This window comes from Fukomys damarensis, unplaced genomic scaffold, assembly GCF_012274545.1.
Source record: "Fukomys damarensis isolate Sample0158 unplaced genomic scaffold, DMR_v1.0_HiC HiC_scaffold_37, whole genome shotgun sequence".
Lineage (NCBI taxonomy): Eukaryota > Metazoa > Chordata > Mammalia > Rodentia > Bathyergidae > Fukomys > Fukomys damarensis.
In genome coordinates this window covers 12,254,979-12,261,121 of record NW_022900949.1, presented here as the reverse complement: position 1 = coordinate 12,261,121, position 6,143 = coordinate 12,254,979, and positions in this window count along the sequence as shown.

The following is a 6,143-nucleotide window of genomic DNA, read 5'->3' as shown; positions in this document are numbered from 1 at the left end:
CCCCCTCCTCCCCTCCCCACCTTCAAACACTTTTAATTCCACTTATACATTTTCTCATATTTTTTCCCTTTGCCCTTATTCCCCTTTCCCTATCCTTCTCACTGTCCCTACACCTTTGGTCCTTTTCTTCCTATTTCACATTGCTAATTGCCCCATTAGGATCTTGAGTACTATTTTAGTTTTCACGCAACAATTTTTTAACTTAAACATTCACCAGATTTTTCAATCGTACCTTGGGTATGCAAGAAGAAGAAGAAGAAAAAGAAGGAGAAGAAGAGGGAGAGAGTGTGGGAGAGGGGGAAGGAGAAGGAGGAGAGGAGGAAGAAGAAGGAGAAGGAGGAACAGGAGCAGGAGGAGGAGGAACAGGAGAAATAAATAGCTATTGAATAGTTATCACTATTATTCTCTGGTTTTAGTACCCACATAGAGATTCAAACTCCAGGTTACTTCAACACCAGATATCTGTTGGTTTTGTAATACCTAAATCTTGCACCTACTTTTGTAAAACCTGCATTTCTCCAGTTGATACTATCACATCCTGCGTGAGTGACTGCCTCACGTTGTTGATGCTTTTTAAGGGTACCTGATTCAGAGGTTAGGTGAGGTAGTAGGGGTTGAACTCAGGGCCTTAGCACTGAGCTACACCAATCTTATGCACCAATTTTAGAGACAGGGTCTCACCACGTCACTCAGTCACCCAGGCTGGGCCCAATCTCATAAGCCTCCTGTGTCAGCCTCCCAGAGTGTTGAAATCACATGCACGCGCCACCACACCCAATGTTACGGATACCTTAACTATTATTGAAGAAGACAGATTTTATTGATTTTAAAATTCAGATTCATGCGAATGAAAAAAAAGCCAAAATTACCCCCACACTCCTAGATACCAAAGACAAACAGCAGGTAAAATTCTCCTAGTTGTATTCGTAGACACTGCTCTGGGTCTAGATTTCTCAACTTCGCTACTCTGGGCATTTGGAGCTAGAAAAATTGCTTGTTGGGGGGAAAGGATCTTTCCTATGCTCTGTGGGATATTGGGCAGCACCCCTGGTCCCTGTTCACTAGATGCCCATAGTAACACATCAAGCTGTGACAACCGAAAATGTCTCCAGACTTTACCACATGTCCCCTGGGGGTAAAATTGTCCCTGACTGAGAACCACAGCTCTCTCTACGGGTCTGCATAGTTCCTTAACAACAGCAGGATTACACAGCACAATAAGACAAATAAAAGCCTCTGGTTTGTAAATTGCATGACCAAGTTTAAGCCCTATCATTCTAGTTGTGGGGAATTGGAGGGCATTTTGTTAAGTTGGATGTGCTGTGCACAGAAAGACAAACCGCGCTTTCCCACTCGCGTGGAAGCTAAAAGAAGTGGATCTTGGACTGAAAACACAGCTCTGTTTTAGAGTGCTTGCCCAGCACACATGAGGTCCTGAGTTCAAACTCCAGTACAGTGACAAAAACAACAACAAATAATCTCATAGAGGCAGAGAATACAATAATTGATCTAGAGGCTAAGATGGGTGGGAAGGATGAGGGGCACCAGAGCACCACTGGGTGGGAGAAGTAAGTTCTAGTGCTCTACAGCACACGTTTGTGACTGTATTTGAAAGTAATTTTTGTGTGTTTGCAAATATCTACCAGAGAAGAGTTTGAACATTTCCAACACAGAGAAATGATACAGCTTAAAGCAGATGGAAATGTTAATTACCCTGACTTGATTATTACACATTGTATACATGTTCAATGTCACACTGAATCTCCCATAAATATGGGCAATTCTTATGTACCAATTGAAAAATAAATAAGCCTAATTGTCCCACTTCTAGGTATAATGATGTCACATAAGACCACAATAAATACCCACAGTGCATTGTAAAACCCAATACACATTTGTCACAGCAATTTTTTCTTTTGTATGATAAGTAGATTTTTATTAGTACTTGAACACAGGGTCTTCACACTGAGCTGCATCCCTAGCCCTTTTTTTAAAATTTTTTTTAATAAATAAATTAATTTTAATTTTTGAGATAGGGCTTCCCTAAGCCACTAATCACCCAGTCTGGACTTGAACTATCAGTCCTCCTGTCTCAGCCTCCCAGAATGTCCGTGCATTATTTTTTTTAAGTTTTATCTTATTTTATTTCCAGTGTCATTGAGATATAGCTAATGAATAGATACCATGTGTGTTTAAGGTGCACAGGTGATGTTTTAATATATGTATACATTGTAAAATGATCACCACAGTCATCCAATTTCCTTGTCTTGCCCTACAAGATGGTCATGATTATAAATATCATTTTATAGATGAGGAAGCTGAGGTTAAAAGGGAAGGACTCAATGAAAAGAGCAACAACTTTGGAGTCAGAAAGACCTTGAGTTTACAGCCTGTCTCTTCCATTCAACAGGTATGTGCCCTTGGACAAACACTTCAGTTCACTAAATGTTCACCTCCCCATTCGTGAAATGGAGATTTAAAAAAAAAACAAATAGCTTCTTTGAGGCCGAGAATGTAACTCAGTGGTAGAGAGCTTGCCCAGCATGGGTGAGGGCCTGGATTCCATTCACAGCTCTGCTGAAAAAAGTAAACAAAACAGCTTTGGAGAGCAGTCGTGAGATGCAGAGGTAAAGCTGAGGTGTGTGGCAGCATAATCCCTCAGTCGGGGGCACCTCCCACTACCAGTGACAACGATCCTTTGAGACTCGTACAACTGAGTAGCGGGGCCAAGATTCAACTCCCCTCCGAGCCTGGCATAGCAGCGCACACCTGTAACCCCAGCCTCTGGAGATTTAGGAAGGGGGATTAAAAGTCTGAGGCCAACCCAGGCAACTTAGTCTTAAAATCAAATGAAATTTTAAGAAGGCCTGAAGATGCATCTCAGTGGTAGAGCACACCTGGGTCTGATGCCAAGGAAAAGGAAGGAAGCAGAAGGGGAGGGGAGGGGAGGGAGAAGAGGAAGGGAAGGCAAAGACACTCTCCTTCCCAGCTCCCCAGTCCGCTCCTTTTCTCCATCCCCTCCTAACGTCCCCTTCTCCTCTGCTGGAAATGCGCCCCACCCCATGGCCCTCTGGCGTTTCACACTTGAAAGGAAACTTCTTCCTCTACAATGAAGGCATTGATACAATCTATGTAACATTGGTTACTTTTCGAGCTTATTAAACTTGTTTTTTGACCCTGCAATGGGAGAAACTCAAAGAGATAGCCACAATCGGATGTTCTTTGTAAAGAGTCAGAAAATCCTGGTCTGCATAAGATAAAAACAATTGCTTGGTGCTTCCTGTTGATGTGAGCCTTTAAAAGGAGCTGTTTCTGTGAAATAAATCAGGCTTCCCTTGGTCGCCACTCAGGCTTGAGTGTTCTTTCCTTTCTCAATCCTCACTCCCCAACTCAGGCGTGTTCGTGCTGTGAGGGCTGGGCCCACACATGGAAACTATGGTGCAAGAGACTTTTTGGCCTTTCTTTTGCAATGAGCCATCTTCATGCTCCCACCTGGAAGGCATCCCTCAGTGGCTCCTCCTCCTCAGATCTGGATCCCACTGGAGATGAGTGCCCTCCCTGGAGGTGCAAGAGCAGCCTGGACTCAGGGCAGGTCACTGCTGAGGCCCTGCTGGCCTAGTGCAGGTACATCTGTCCCAGCCTCCCCTCATCACAGCCCAGGACCTGGCCTGATGTCCCATCCCAGCCCGCACACTTGTCACTTAACAGTGCCACCGGGTCACCAAAGGGTCCCCATTTTTGTGTTTGCAAGTGTTGGGGGCCTTGTTGAAAAATTAAGAATTATCCCTATATATGGACCTATTCTTTTGGAAAAGAGATTATGATAAGGCTTTTCTATGATTCATTATGGTGAAGGAAGCCACTCTGACACACAGGAACAGGTGGTGTGGCACATTTTAATATTTTCAACATGCACATAGTCATGGGGTTCTCTTTGCTTCCCAGCCATAGCAAGATGAGTATATCTCCTCCACTATGCAGCCCCCCATGATGTACTGTGGATGAAAAACTCTGAAGCCATGAACCAAAAATAAACCTTTCCAAAAAAAAAAATTCCTCCTTTTAAGTAGATTTATCTCAGCTATTTGGCACAGTGATGAGCAGCTGACTGACACAGCCAGGAATCTAACCTCAAAGATACAGGAACTTAACAGATGTTTACAGAGTGTTCCACCCCCAAAATCAGAATACACTCCCTTTTCAGCTGCACGTGGATCATTCTTCAAAATAGACCACTTACTCACAGAACATGTTTAAGTAAGTGCAAAGGAATTGAAGTGATCCCCTATATATTATGAGACCATAGTGCAATGCAATTAGAGATCAATAGCAAAAGAAACCACAAGAATTTCATACACATGGAAGTTGAACTTCTGAATAACCAATGGGCCACAAAGGAAATTAAAGAAGAAATCAGACAGTTCCTGCAATTAAATGGCAATGACAATACAACATATTGGAATCCATGGGACACAGTGAAAGCAGTTTTACAAGGATAATTCATAGCAGTGAATACTCAGGAAAACAGAACAAGCTCAATTATACAACCTGATGCTGAACCTCAAGCTTCTAGAAAAAGAAGAGCAGGACAAACCCAAAGCTCATTCAAGGGAGGAAATTATAAAGATGAGGGCAGAAATTAAAGCAATGGAGACTAAGAGAACAATACAAAAAAATCAATGAAGGCAAGAGTTGGTTCTTCAAAAGAATAAAGAAAATTGACAAACCCTTATGAAAAAAGGAAATAAAAAGGCCCAAATCCATGCAATTAGGAATGAAAAGGGTGAAATTCAACAGACACAGCAGAAATCCAGAGGATCACCAATACCATGGTCAAAAACTGAAATCCTTCACAGTAAAATCAGGAATAGGACAAGGATGTCCATTACCCCCACTCCTGTTCAACATAGTTCTAGAAACATCAGCCACAGCAATTAGACAAGAGAAAGAAATAAAAGGAATAAAGATAGGAAATGAAGAAGTCAAACTGTCATTATTTGCAGATGACATAATATTCTACTTTGAAGACCCCAAGAACTCCACCAAAACTCTTCTAGACTTAATAAACAAATTGAGCAAGGTAGCTGGATACAAGGTCAACACACAAAAATCAATAGCTTTCCTGTATACAAAATACAGACTCACTGAGAGAAAAGTGGGACAAACAATCCCTTTCACAATAGCATCCAAAAAAATTGAAATACCTAGGAATCCACCTAATAAAAGAAATCAAAGACCTCTACTCTAAAAACTAGAACACTCTGAAAAAAGAGATGGAAGAGGATATCAGAAAATGGAGTCATCCCTTGCTTCTGCATAGGAAGAATCAACATAGTGAAAATGGCCATACTACCAAAACTGCTATACAGATTCAATGCAATCCCAATTGAAATTACAACAGTATATTTCACAGAACTAGAGAAAATAATCCAAAAATTCATTTGGAACCAGAAGAGACCTAGAATAGCAAAAGCAATTCTAGACAACAGAGACATGTCAGGGGGTATCACAATCCCCATCTTAAAACTATATTACAAAGCTATTGTGATAAAAACAGCATGGGACTGGCAAAGAAAAAGACCTGAGGATCAGTGGAATAGACTGGAAGATACAGAAACAATTCCAGATGCACTCAGCTACCTCATCTTTGATAAAGCAGCCAAACACCCTCACTGGAGGAAAGATAGCCTCTTTAATAAGTGGTGCTGGGAAAACTGGGTTTCAACTTTCCAAGGTTTAAAACTAGGCCTATATCTATCACCATGAACTAAACTAAAATTGAAATGAATTAAAGATCTATATTAAAACAGAGACACTAAACCAGCAGGAAAAGAGGTTAGGTAGAACTCTTGAAGACACTGGTGTAGGAAAAGATTTTATTAATAAAACCTCAGTTGCCCATGAACTAGCACAATCAACAAGTAGGGTCTCTTCATATTAAAAAGCTTCTGAAAAAGAAACAACCAGTAGTGTGAAGAGACAAACCACAATATGGGAAAGACTTTTCACCAGCTCTTCCTCAGACAAAGTTCTACTCTCTAGAACATATAAAGAAGTTTAAAAAAATCAGACCTCCCAAATTTAAAGACCCAATCCAAAAATGAGCATCTGAAATGAACAGACATTTCTCAGAAAAAGAAGTA